The sequence below is a fragment of the Papio anubis genome, chromosome 10 (genome assembly GCF_008728515.1).
Source record: "Papio anubis isolate 15944 chromosome 10, Panubis1.0, whole genome shotgun sequence".
Classification (NCBI taxonomy): Eukaryota; Metazoa; Chordata; class Mammalia; order Primates; family Cercopithecidae; genus Papio; species Papio anubis.
Window position 1 is genome coordinate 74950461 of NC_044985.1, and position 15070 is coordinate 74965530.

Consider the following 15070-nt stretch of genomic DNA (forward strand, 5'->3'; position numbering starts at 1 on the left):
AAGTCATTATTGAATAAATGATGGAGGAAAATAAAAGGGCCTACAAGACAATCTTCGCTTAATCCAATGCTTTTTCATAAACCATTGAGTCTAGTAATGCAGGCATCACTGTTCTCTGAATGTGTGCTTCAAAGGTCAATACTCCTGATGTGGCTGAAGCTCATGCCAACTTCTCTTACTCTGCGTTGTCGTGGAGAGTGAATGTTCACTGCACTGGTGGTAAGGCTTCATATATTTTTTTCTCCCTTTCTTCTGTTGTATTCCTCTGCTAGTCCCCTACCCCATTTCTAGTATCCCCCAATCACTAAGGGTCTGAAAGTTTCTAAAAGTTAAGGTTATAGATGACAGTTTCCAGTAGTTTCTGTATACATACCTACCCATGGAGAGTAGGAGTGTGTGCGTTTCAATGATATTTTTTCCGTCCCTCTTTGGTGCAGCTTCTCGCATTGAGCATGCTGGGCTCAGTGGCTTTTTGTTTCTTTAATCTTTCTTCTCTTGAATGTGCTTGTTTACTTGTCTTTGACCACACTCTGATTGCAGAATTAGTCTTCAAATTATTATATTCTTTGGAAGGCTAAGTGAGCTGAGGGTCACAAGTGCAACTCAAGCAGAGGAAGGCTTATTAATGCATTTTAGGGTATTAATTGAAATCAGTTCCTCAGCTCTTTATGGTGAAACACCTTCCCAATACCATGTTCTGTCCTACATATTGGATATGCCAAGTTGAGTAAGCATCGGTTTTAAGGAATTTATTGTTTAAATGGAGATATTGATAAGCAAACAGAAAGTGAACATACAGTGCCAGAGTACAATAACAAAGGGTGGGTAACAAAGAGGATGCCCTGGAAATGCAAAGTGGGAATAACTCTGCCTGAGGGAAGTAAGTATGGTGTGTCAGTATCTTGGAGAAGGTTACGTCTAGGCTGAGTCTTCTAGTATGAGTAGGAGTCTATTCAACAGAGAAGTATAGATAGTTCAGTAAGAAGATACAGAACACGCAAGGACACAGAGGCATGAAAGATTATGACTTGTGTGGTATGTCCGAGAGGACGGCAGTGAGAGGAAATTGTCGGGAAAGTGAACCTGAACCAGACTTTGCACTTTTTATGGTCTAAGAAATACGCGTTTGTTCCCACAAGCCAAACTTTCCTGATTTTTGATCATATACTTTCCACTTTCACATATTTGTATAATATCTGTACCAGTGTTTACTTAAAACTTTAAAAAATCAACTTTAAAAATCAACTTTAACTCACTTCACTTAAAATATTTTCTCAGGCAATATTGGATTATTTTTAAAAGGATGGATATCACATATATGAATCAGAATAGTAGAACAAATACTTGCAAACTCATTTTCCAGTATAAGAAGTAGAACTTTATTATCCAACTTAAGAATGAAAACATTTCCAATGCCATTGCTTTACTTGTATGATTCTTCCCTGTGTCATCTCCTTGTCTCCCCTAAAAGGTTAGTACAATCCTACACTTTGTATTCATTGTTCCCTTGCTTTTTGAAGAATTGTCTTATTTCATATATATATGTGTGTGTGTGTGTGTGTGTGTGTATGTGTATGTGTGTGTGTGTGTGTGTGTGTATATATATATATATATATAACTCCACTAACAGCATACTGTTTAGCTTAGTTTGGCTTTGATTTTAGATTTTGATTTGTGGCAGCCTTGTGGAAAAAAGGTGGGTGCAGGAGCAACCCTGGAGGAAGGGACATCTTGCAGATGATTGTCAGAATTAGAAATCCAGAAAAGACTATGTTTTGAAGAACTTGGATTAAGGAGGGGAGAGCGATTAAGTAGGGAAAATGAAGAATGGATGTGATCTATTCCAAAGGCAGAATTGCTGAAATCAAGGAATTATTTTAAAGTAACATTTTATTTAGTAAGAGCTTCTTTAGAAACTGCTCTTTATAATGTTTCTTATGGCAGAAATATGAAAGTGTTTGTTTAGTTTATTGACATAAGTATTTTGTATTTTGATCTTTGTTGTGCTGGTGGTTCCCTGTGGTTTCCAGGGAACGGAGAAAAGCAAGCTCATAGGCCTTCATCCTAGAAGGTCTGCACGTTGACTTTTAAAGATTAGTAAGTAAAAGCCATGAAGAGTATTCAAGGTGTGGTTCTTTATAATCCAACTAGGCAGCTGAACCAATACGCATATCTTGGTTTTTTAACTATAAAACAAGTCTTTCTCCCTAGGCCATGTCTTGAATTTGTTTTTTAAGTTCACCACACCCAGCCTTTCCCAATATTTAGTTTTAAACAAAAATCTCACCATATTTCTGTCATTAATCTGTACAATATTGCTATTGTTTTCAGAGTAACTTTGGAAAGCCCCAACACTTTGGGCAATATTTGCAAAATGCAGTTAATTTAATGCTAGCTACATTAAGGGAGATTTTCAATTTTAAAACAAGAGATTGAATTAGCCAGTTTTATTGAGACTAGAGGAATTAACTTGTAATTTATGGTTGGCTCAAAAAGGTCACTCACTGGAAGTGGGTGTCTGGGTACTCCCCAAGTCCTCAAGCTGACCTTGATTGGGCAATTTGAGCACAACAGAATGGTTTGGAAGAAGCATTCTCTAGCCAGGAGGACACTCAAGCTATGCCAATTAGACTCGGAAACTGGTTCAACTTGCTGGGTCAAAAAACAGCTAGACAGTAGGAGTTTAAAAAATACAAAATGATCACTGGTGAAAACGCAGGTGGAATACAATAAATGTCAGGTTAATTTAAGCCATCTTTGGAGAGTCAATACTCTTCTCACTTCCCGAAATTATTAATTGACCAATTTCTTTAGTTCAAACCAGACTGGTTGTTGAACAAACTGTCTCACAGACTAGGGAACCCAGTCACTAGGAGATAAAATGTCTAGGATAAATTAGCATCATTCGGCAGTAGTGGAATTCAAAAAGGCCCCAGTGGTTCTGCATGTCATCACTTGGCTGTGGGCCTCTTAGACTGTTTAATTCCATTAAACTAACATTTATTTAGTGCCTATTATGTAAAAGTTCTGTACTTGGCACCCTGATAATGCCATAATGCTTTCCTAAGGGACTGGGCAATTTGGGGAAATGTCAAACAGTTTATAACAGGGTCCTCTATCTATTTGTCTCCCCCAAAGCTGAACTGATTGGAAAAAGGAGGGAGGGTGTGGGTCACCATGATCAGAGAACTTGATGGTTGTGACTCCGTTGTCCCATTCTACCCCATGGAAATTTTGAAAACGTGGGGTGGGGAACCTAGTGAAAAAAGGGATTTGGTGGTTTGAAGGTTCTTAAAAAATAAGATCTTAGCATCTATTATTTGATCCTGGATCTATGACCTAATCCTAACAAGACATAATGCATTCGGGATTTAGTGGCCACTTTTATGGGTTGGCACACATTTCTTCTGCATCCCTATTCACCCAGCCATTAATTTTATTTTAATATATACTTGTACTCTGGCATTTTCTCCTCTGAATATTTTATTTGTATTTAAAAATTTTTTAACCTCGTGATGATTGATGGGGAGGAGGGGAAGGACAAGACAGGAAGCAGACAGATAAGCTGACAAAAAATGACAAAAAACCATTTTAATGTTTAAATCAGAACAGAAAGCTGTTTATGAGTTGTGATCTATTGTTCGGTACTGAAGAGTAACAGAGGCATAATTAAATCTTTCACCCAATGCTTTATCCAGAGAGATATTTTCAGAAATTCAGGCAGTATTTATCTTATAAAAGCAACCTTGTTTTTTTGTTTTTTTTAATGGAACTCATTTATATGACTGCTATGATTTATATGACTGCTCATTTATATGATTGTTTAGCTTAGTTTGGTTTTGAATTTTATCATAACCATGCTGTCTGGACCTAAGGTCCCAAATTGAACCTCTCAATATCCATGGCATTGCAAGCATGAGTATGCATGCAGTGGGGAAAATAATATCATGTATTTGCATAGTGGTTTTTTTTTTTTCCTTTTTAAAGCCCTTTCACATCTACTGGTACATGAAATTGTGTCAGTTACTAAAATTCATTGTTAATTTCATTTTTCTAATGAACATTTGGCTACCATCCTGTAGACCAGGTTATAGATGCTTCACCTATTAACTGAGGGTTTTGTTTGTGTATTTGTTGAACTAACTTTTTAACTAAAAATTTTAAGGTCAAAAAGGACATTTGGTGGTCTTTTGGTTGGGAGCTCAGACTGTGAGAAACTTTTCTAGAGTCCTCTCTTAAAATCCAGACACTCCTTTGAAGGATTATGTAACTAAGTAATAGTTTTAGAGGTAATAGTTAACATCTTGGCATGGATTAGTTGGCAGTTGTTGAAAAGGAGAGGAATTTTAGGGTGGTAAAGGAAGTTACTACCCTACCTCTGGAGGAGGGGGAGCATTAACCAGGACTACTAGGAACAAGCTCCACCTCTCCAATTACAACTGTGACCTCATCTCTCACTAACCTTCCCCATAAAACTGCTTAGGCACCTCTGGTGGCAAATAAAATCTCTAGACTCTCAGTTAGTTGGGGGGATGAACCCTTGTCCCTCACCATTGCTTTCCAGCCCATCTTAGCATACAGTAGAGAATCAGGAAATACATATAGAATAAATGAAAACTTTAATCCATAATTTGATGCCTAGTTGTAATATTTAAGCTTCTGTCTTATGCTATCTTTGTTTACAAAAGGAATAATGCTGGAGCATCCCAGAAATTGAAATGTTTATCTTTGTCTTAACCTCTAGAAAGCAATCCAATTTTTCTGTAGGATAATAAAAATAATAGACAACACTTACTGAATGTTTATTGTGTCCTGGGCACTGTCCCATCATTTATACAGATTAATTGATTTAATTTGCACTACCAGCCCATTTGACAAATAAAGAAAACATGTCAGAGAATTTAAGTCTACTTCCTTATAAATTTCCTCTCTTACTATTAAAAAAGACAAAGGTGCTGAATGGCAATGACAAAAAAAGTTCCTTCTATCTGTTTTTAATTAAACTTCATTGTAGACTCAACAAAAATTAAATGTAAACAGAAAGAGAAAAAAAGAGGAATTCATCCCTCAGAAGCCCATCACAGTGCCTAAGTTTATCAATGCATAACAGTCTATTTAATTCATTCCTACGTGGATGTGGAGCTACATTCATGGTTAAATACGTATTGTGGAGGAGTTAAGATAGCGCAAAACTATGTCCACCAGGTGGCACTCATCTCTCTAGATGAAGGGCATAGGTTGAGGCGGAAACACTTCTGATTGTGTTGTCACACCCTTGGCAAAGATTCAAGTGCTGACCTTTAGTTTCCTGGGCCTACAGCTTTCTATCCAGGGTGAATTGAACTGTCAGACACCCACAAGTGCACCCTGCCTATTTTTTGCTATAAAGGAGAGGAAGTTCTCAGAGGCATAGCAGTATGGTGTAGTTGATGGATGTAGGATTCTGTTTCAAAGGCAAATTCAATTACAGGTTTCTTCAAATCCTAGGCCTACCAGTCACTAGTTGTATGACTTGGGTAACTTACTAAACCGTTCTATGCTCCAAGATCCTCATGTGTGAAATGGGGACAATCATTATACTTACCTTATTTTCAATTGCCTGTTTTAATAGTCCTCTGCTCACAGAGGGCCCAGATAAATGTTCTATGAAATGGAATTCATTATGTGACCCTTTAGTAGTTGGGAATTAAAATGCAATTAAAATTTTACTTGGCTCAGAATATACCATCAAAGAGATGAACTTGAGTTTCAGGCTTTTTTGTTGTTATTGTTTGTTTATTTTCTAGAGATAGAGTCTCTCACTCTGTTTCCTGGGCTAGAGTGCAGTGGCACAATCATAGCTCACTGCAGCCTTGAACTCCTGGGATCAAGTGATCCTCCCACCTCAGCCTCCCAAGTAGCCGGAACCATAAGCATGCACCACCACACCTGGCTAATGTTTATTTTGTTTTTTGTAGAGATGGGGTCTTGCCATGTTGCCCAGGCTGGTCTTGAACTCCTGGCCTCAAATGATCGTCCCACCTCAGCCTCCCAAATTGCTGGGATCATAGGCATGAACCACTACACCCTACCAAGTTTCAGTTTTAAATGGCAAAGTAAAGCTATGACTATTTACTAGGTGTAAATTAGTCATTAGAGCAAGAAATATGGACTGAGCATCTCCAGTGAGCTAGTCAGTCACTTCCCTAGGTGCTATTGCTGCAAAGATGAGCAAGACAGGTCCTATCCCCACTCCCATGAAGCATATAATGTAGCAGGGAAGATAAATAATGACATAAAAGTAAACAATTACAAATGTACAAAGGAATGTAAAACAGATGGACCTAACCTAGTATGGGGGGTCAGGGAATGCTTCCAAGAGGAAGCGGTTGTAGAGAATCAGGTAATGAAGCAAAAAGAAAGTGGGTAAGCATTCCAGACAAAAGAACTGGCATTTGCACAGGCCTTAAAGTGGAAAAAAAGCCTGCTAAACTAAAACACCTGAGAGAAGTCCAGTGTAGCTGAAGGGGAGAAAAAGTGGGACAGAGAGGCTGGCAGATGGAGAGGTTACTTACTGGGCAGGAAGAAGTACTAAAGGGCTTTAAACGGAAAAGTGACATCAGATGCTGTTACTCTAAGAACTGCACTTTTTAAGAGGTCATTATGCAGCCTGGGAGGCTGAGGTGGGAGTATAGCTTGACACCAGGAGTTCAAGACCAGCCTGGGCAACATGGTGAGAACCTATCTCCACAATTTTTTTTTTAATTAGCTGGGTGTGGTGCCACATGCCTGTAGTCCCAGCTACTCGGGGTAGGGGGCTCAAGTGAGAGGATTGTTTGGGTCCAGAAGTTTTAGGCTACAGTAAGTTATCATCATGCCACTGCATTTCAGCCTGGGTGACAGAGTGAGACCCTGTCTCTAAAAAAACTAAATTAAAATGAAAGATCATTATGACTGAAATGAGGAGATAAAGAGGCTAGTTTGATGGGGTAAGACTGTATTGAGAGTGTCCAAGGCAAAACCCTTTGTATTATTTCAGCCTGATTATGATGGTAGCCTGAACCAGTGTGGCAGAAAGTAAATGGCTTTGAGAGATACTTAAGGCATGTGGACTTGACAAGATTTGTTGATTAGATGTGTGGAAGGGAGGAGTCTAGGTTTCTGACTTAAACAAGAGTGTTGATGGTATTACCATTTCCCAAGATTCAGAGAACATTGGAGAAGTAGCAGTTCTGGAAATTTAAGTTAGTATGTTCATTTCAGGATAGGATGAGTTGAAGCCAAAGATACATTCAAGAGAAACTGTTAAGAAAGTACTTTTGTGTATGGAGCTCGAAGGGAGATGGGGGTTGTTTAAGTAGATTTAGGAATTGTCACCATAGCTATAAATTGAAGCATGATAAGACCGTCTAGGGAGAAAGTGAAGAGTGAGAAAAGAAGATGTCCTGGGTCACAACCCTAGGGAAGCTCACCATTTTCTACATTAGTAGAGATGAGGGATCAATACTCAGTAATGAAAATGGAAAGAACAGTCAGAGGTGCAAGAGCAAAATCAGAAGGCTCAAGTGCCTTCCCCCAAAAATAATAAAGAAAGAGGAAGCGGTCAATGGTATTGAAAGCTCCTGAAAAGTCAAAGATGATGAAAACTAAAACATATTCTTGGTCTTGGTGACCTTAGCAAGATCAGTTTCTATGGAACACTAAAGGCAGAAGCCAGATTGCAATGAGTTGAAAGGCTAAATGTAACGTGAGAAAATGATGATGATAAATGCTGAATATAGTTAGATTCATTCACTTACACATTTTTATTGTGTGTCTGCTCTGTGCCAGATGCTCTGCTACATGCTGGGTTTGATATGGTTAGGCTTTGTGCCCCCACCCAAATCTCATCTTAAATTGCAATCCCCAGGACCTGGAGGGAGGTGATTGCATTGCGTGGGTGGTTTCTCCCATGCTGTTCTCATGATAGTGAGGGAGTTCTCATGAGACCTGATGGTTTTATAAATGGTAATTTCCCCTGGACTTTTCACTCCACTCTCTCCTGCCGTCTTGTGAAGAAGGTGCCTGCTTCCCCTTCTGCCATCACCGTAAGTTTCCTGAGGCTTCCCCAACCAGGTGGAACTGTGAGTCAATTAAACTTGTTTTCTTTATAAATTACCCAGTCTTGGGTAGTATATTTTTAGCAGTGTGAAAAAGGATAATACAGAGTTCTTCTGGGTGGATGTCATACAAACAAGATTAGGACAAGATAATTTAGGATATTAATGAGAGTGGTTTAAATGATGGCCACAGGATCTTACCTAGATAGAGAGAAAAGTGAAGAGATCAGGGACGACAATAGAGTGAGGAAGCTACTGGAGGTGTCGATGAAATGAAAGAACTGGAATTCCTGGAGTAATTGCTACAACCATGGAATAGGAGCTTGTGAGCAGAGATTAAGATTTCTGAGTTCCTGATGTGAAATGTTGATATGGCTCTAAGAATGGGTGGCTGAAATGAAGGAGAGATGATGTCACGACAACCAGTTACCTTTTAAAATGCAAATTTGGATGTGTCATGCTTATATATAAAACTTTCCAGTTGCTCTGAGTACAAAGATTTTTAAAATCCTTAACATGGTCTATAAGGCCTGCTCATTCCTTCTGGTCTCACCTCATGATGCTTCTTCCCAGTCACTCTGGTCTTTTCAAGTGCTGTTTTCTTGGCCTGAAATACTAATGCCCTCATCTAGTACAAAAGCTTTATCAAGTTAATCCCTACTCAACCTTCTGTCTTTAGGTATCAGCTAAATGTCACTGCCTCAAAGAGCCTCCTTTTCCCTCAGAGTGGCTCCATGAACTTTTCCTTCATAGCAATCATTATGTTATTTGTATTTGTGTGATTTTTAAAAAAATATTTTTGTGTTTCTCTCACAAATGTGTAAGCCCCAGAAGAGTAGCAACTATGTAGGTTTTGCTACTTATTATATTCCAACAACTAGCACTGTGCCTAGCACATAGTAGGTGCTTAATAAATAATTGTTAAATGAATAGACAAATAAAGGGGTTAAGCAATTTGCCCAAAGTCATCAATTGAACCTACCAAAAATAACAATGTTAACATTTATATTAATATTTATAAAATATATTCATTAAGCTTTATGCTTCTGTGACATTTTTCGTGTATGTCATAATGGGTGAAGGATACGAACAGATACAACAGGTAGTGAAGAAGACAAAAATTTAAAGAGATGGTGATAGAAAACAGGAGGGAACATATCTTGGAGGTTTGGAGGTTTGCTATGCCCTGAAGTCTCCCCTGGGGTTTCTCCCACGGAATGAGTGTTGTGCCAGAGCCAGATGGCCTCTTCCACAATTACAAGAGGTCTTATCCTATTCCAGTCTCTCCTTCTGCCTGACCATTGTGGAAACTCTAACTACATGCACGCCTGTTCACAAGCAGTGGGTGCAGAGCAACCCCTGCACTTTCTGAGTATTGGCTGCCAGACTAAGTGAAGAGAAGGTCAGTTGCTCAGCAGGCCTGAGCCTATCTCAAGTCTAGACTTGCCCATCTCTTCTGTGAGTACCTTGAACATTCATTGGTGTCAAGATGGCTTAACCTATTACCTGAGGATTTTGTGTGTGTGTATTTTCTTGTAACCCTATGGCCTTTCTTCCATTTTGCAGCTAGACGATGGGCCATCCACTGGCTCAGAGAAAAAAGAAGTGTTTCTCTGACTTGAATTCAAATATATAAAGCCTACAGGGAACAAGGCATTCTCAGGAGAAATTAGTAGATTTGAGAGGATACGCAGTGACGCAGGAACAAGATTTCCCACTGCAAAGGATCATTTGATGGGTCAAGAGTAGCAAGTGTCCCTGACTATCAGAGGGGAAATAAAAAACATGAGCTGCTGGTTTGTTTTGGCTGGGAGACAACAGCAATCTCAGGGAAGTAGAGATTGCTGCCTCTAGTGGCACAGAGAGATTGAAGAGGCTTCAAGATGTCAGAATAGAAATGGCTATGGGGTATGGCTATGGAGTTTGTCTAGATGCATGGGCCTGAGGCTGCCTCACAGAGTGCCCCTAGCCCAACTTGATGTGCATCTAATGAATGATTCCTATATGCTCACGAAGAACACAGAATTGCTGAAGGCCCTTGGATAGCCCCTCAAACCCCACCCCAGGTCCAGTAACATGCAGGGGCCTCAGGAAGAACTTTGTCAGCAGGGACAGTCACTGGACCAGAAGGAGCTCTTTGGATGGGTGCAAGGCCCATCCAAGCAGCAGTCTGAGTAGTTCAATCCCTGCAGGCCAGTGGGACAACAGATCTCAGTAGATGCCAACTTGGATGCCTGTCTATTTTTCCTAGCATCTTGATCCCTCAAACTTAGGCCTGACACCACGGAAAAAGAGAGAGGGAGGTCTTTAAATTGCCTAGAATTACATTTCTGCCACTCAGATGAATCTAAATCTGATATGAATTGTAGACATTCACTATTTTCTATATTAAAGAAATGCACCTTTTTAAAACTAGAAATGGACTCATATTTCTTGCCCACTTGAGTTTGTGGAGAGAGATTCACATTCTACACACATATTGCTAGTTATTTCTTCCTGCATTCATGTCTGGTCTCCAGAGTAGACTGCAAGATATTCAAGGCTCCAGAGTAGCCCATTCCTACCCTCTTTTCCTTCTACTAAGCACTTTGTACATAACAAGACACATTTTGAGAGAAACCCTATGGAATAGGATGTGAATAGTTGTTTTGTTTACACGTGATTAACTAGAGTATCAGTTCAAGGGTTTCTCAGCTCTGCTTTCATTTATAGTTGTACAGTTTTCCCCAAGTATTCATTTTTCACACTAAGAAATAAAAATTTGTCAAGCACAACCACAGGCAAGGCCTTACTTCTACCTCTCCTGGGGGATGTAGTCCTTGTCCTCAGGAACTTCTTATTGGAGATATAGACAAGTTATAGCTGATTGCATTGAACGTGCATTGAGTTTAGGACAACACCTAGGAGGTTTTGTTGCCTGTTTTTAAATATGTGGATAATCTGAGTGCAAAAGTGATGAATGTTTAGTTGAGAACACTTGCAAAGTATAGAAGTAAACAAATTGTACCCATAAACTCAGAACCTGTAAAATTAGAGGTAATCAATGTTAACATTTTGGTGTATATCATTATATATGCCTTGTAAAAGTGTATCATGATCTATTGGAATTTGTTATTTAAATAAATCCCTGATATACTACAGTAAATGAGTGTGAGTGCGTGTGTATGTGTGTGTGATTTTTGTTTTCTTCTGAAAATGGGAAGATGTTATTAGAGTTTCACTGACCAAATGTATTCCATGACCAAATATGGTACACAGATGAAATAAACTAGAAAATGTATTGCAATTAGAAAAGGTTGAAATTCAGGTTTCTGACAGCTGGGTAGGGAGGGAAACCAAATAAAATATATACTTGAATCTGATCCATGACATAGCCATGAAAATAGTTCTGTTGATTAACTCAAATGTCACATTCTCACTGACGATCTCCTATAGTCCCTCAGGCAGAATTAGCCAGCTAGTCCTTCAGTGCTCCCAAATATTTATACTATCTATCTACAATAATATATTCATTATTTTAATAAAATAATATATACTATTATTTCTATGTAATATTTAAGGGGAGAAGAGTAGTGTTATGATTAAGAACATAGATTTTGGATTTAAACAGCTGAAGTCTAATTCCAGCCCTACCAGCTAGCTATGTGACCTTGGACAATTTATTTAGCCTTTCTGAACCCATTTCCTCATCTGTGAAACAGTAATAACAACACCTACTTTATAGAGTTGCTGTGAGAGCAAAGTAGGACAGTATTTGTAAAGTGCTGACCCACCCCAAGACACAAAGTCAATAAATAATAAGTGTAATTATGATTATTACAGAACTTGCCATATTGCATTTCAATGACTGGTTTAGGAATGACTCCCTCCTTGGACTGTGAACACCTAGACAGCAGGCCCTGGATCCTGGCCTCCATCTTTCCTAGCAGAGTAGCTCATAAACAGTAAGCAATCACAGGTGTTTGCTGGAAGATACAATAGCTGTGGAAAGTGCCAGACCAAATGCTTCCCCTACCCCCAGAGTCTTGTATAATGACTGAGCTATCTAGAACAAATTCTAACAGCAAAATATTAACTCTTACAATCAACATTATAGAAGGTCATTTCTACTTTTAACGCAAACTAATATTTACTGAGCACTTAATATGTGCCAAGTTTTGTTCCAGGTCTTTACATTTTATTTAAACTACTTTATGAAGTGGATATTGTATCTTCTTTAACAGATTGGGAAACTGAGGCCCAGGGAGGGTGCTGTGAACTCTGTGATTCCTGAGATTTTGTTAAGGTCCCCAGAGAGTAGAGTCCTGGCTCTTTGTCCTTTCCTTTAACCACCGAGACAGGAGGTGAGGTAGAAAAGTGACCATATATTTTTTTTTTCTTTAGCAAAACATTTTATTTTGCAGAGCAACTCTCTTTTCTTCTCTGGAAAAGCAAACAAAAGAAATTACTGCCTCATTCATAATTTTACCCCTGCTGAGAGTTCCAAATGAGGTCCCTGGAAGGATTTCTCTCATGCAGAGCCCTGTTCAAGGATGCAAATGAAGATTACTGAACTCCACTGAGAGTCAGAACCATCCCAAGCAGTGACTATTTTTATTGAGAGGGTTTTGAAATAGACTTTTAATACAACTTTGAAAATACATAATTCAAATCTTGTCTGTGTGCATGAAAACAATGAAATCACCTGTGAAACCATAACATTATCAATAAGCTAAGTAAAATTGAGAGTAGAGGACATTAAGAATTTAAAAACGAACTTGCTCTCAAAGAGAATAGTTTTATCCCATATGATCCGTCCTCTATGTTCATGACATTTATCAGTTAGTGTCCATGTTGCCTACGTGAGTGAAATACACGTTTTAAAAATAAGAAAAGTCTCGGAATGACTTTACTTCAAGTAAGCTGATTGGAATCCTTCCAGATCCCACATTTGTTCCTATTGACCAGAAGTCTTCTGCCTTGGGAAAATATTTTTATTTCCCTCCGCCGTTCTAGATGTCCTACAAAGACCTGTATTAGGATGGGAAACGTTTTCTGAATCCCAAAGGAGTCCCCCCATTTGCCTGAAAGAGACAGCTAACCCATGTGTTGAGAGAGGCCATTCAAGAAGATAATGTCTCAGAATAATTTTTTCAAACATTCTATGCATACTGTCTTCTTTCAGAGTGACAGTTGCCATATGATAGATAAAATGTGGTTCTAAAGAGCATCATATCATTTTTCTTCTTCATACATCATAAAAGATGCCAAAAAAAGTCCCCTTTAAGAGAACAACTGCCTGGTACCTAGCCTATTTCTTCTTTAAAATGTTTTCTTAACGTTTACTTCCAGAATTAGACACAGAAACAGCAGAGGCCACTACACTGACTTGAGATCAATTGCTACTCTTCTCTGGGGAAGTAAATTAATTAAAAGAAAGGGGTGAAAGGCTAGGTCCTTGAAATATGAATTCTGCCTGATTTTCACTAACATTCCCATAACAACAATAACTTAAAACACATTAAGTAGAAAAACTACTTCCATCGAGTGAAAGTATCTTGATGTACTAGTAAGAATTCATATGTGAACTATATGATGAATTTTTAAGCCAATTAATCATAAAGGTAGTTGGTGCTTGCTCAGGAGTGCTTTCTGTAGTAAAACAGGCAACCCTTCCCTGAAAAAATACTTTGAAAAATACTAACATCATGGAACTTTGTTCTGGAATTGAGAACGGGATTGCTTCGGCTACTACTTTTGGAGGGAGATGATATCTGAATGGATGAAATGAGAAGTGGAGTGCACTAACAATGGCAGGTAATGCCTTCATTACACGCAAATAATAGGCAGTCATTAGATGTCTGATGAATTGTTTAGAGCCATTAGGGATACTCCAGAAGTAATAAGAATCATTTAATTCCCTTAGGTGTGAGTTTATCACTTCTTTCCTTCATTCATTCCATAAGTATTTATTGATGCTTACCATGTGCCAGGGTCCATCCCTAGGACCTGAGAATACACCATGAACATCACGGACACTGGATTTTATGGAGCTGACAGGTTAAAAGGTAGAGAGAAACAGGTCAGGCGTGGTGGCTCATGCCTGTAATCCCAGCAGTTTGGGAGGCCGAGGCGGGTGGATCACTTGAGATCAGGAGTTTGAGACCAGCCTGGCCTATGTGGTGAAACCCTGTCTCCACCAAAAGTATAAAAAATTAGCTGGGCATGGTGGTGGGTGCCTGTAATCCCAGATACTCAGAAAGCTGAGGCAGGAGAATTGCTTGAACCCAAGGGACAGAGGCTGCAGTAAGCCGAGGTGGTGCCACTGCACTCCACCCCGGACAACAGAATGAGGCTCCGTCTCAAAAAAAAAAAAGAAAAAGAAAGATAGAGAGAAACAAAACAAAACAAAACAAGAAGCACAATCATAAGCTAGTCAATAACCACAGGTAGTACAGGTAGTACAAATCTTCCTGGCTCTGGTCCTGTCTGCACTGGGATTAGGACATGCACAATGTGAGAAGCAACAAAGAAGGCTTCTCTTGGGAGCTCCGCCCACCCCGTTCCCTGTCTTATGGGACTGACTGGACCAACCTTCAACATCTGAAGCACTCAATTAAAAAATGAGATTTAGAATAGGACCACTGCACTGGGGGGCGGGGGAAAAAAACTGTCAGAATAATAAACACATTTTTTATGCTTCTGTTGAAAAACACTCATTTAGGTGTATTAGGCTTTAGTTATACTTGGCTATACCTGCTATCAGAATAATCAGGCAACTTAAGTGAATTGGTTTCCTTGAGAACAACGGATTTATGATTGGTTCTGTAGAACAGTGATGATCATACAGTTCTCCTGACTTTCCTCTCCCCTTCTCCCCACCCTTTATCACCACTCTCCTCCTTTGTTTTGCCTTATATAGTTTAGTGAAAAAACAAAGTCTGGAGTCTACATTTTCAATAAGCTTAGCCAATCTTATTCTCAGAAATTCTACTTCATTTGTGGTTCTGTTA

General features: G+C 39.0%; 1 long non-coding RNA gene across 4 annotated transcripts in view; it reads right to left on the reverse strand.

The window, feature by feature from the left end:
• The window catches only part of LOC103876393, a 51804-nt gene that overhangs the window by 20081 nt on the left and 16653 nt on the right, over positions 1-15070 (reverse strand). The window lies entirely within an intron of this gene.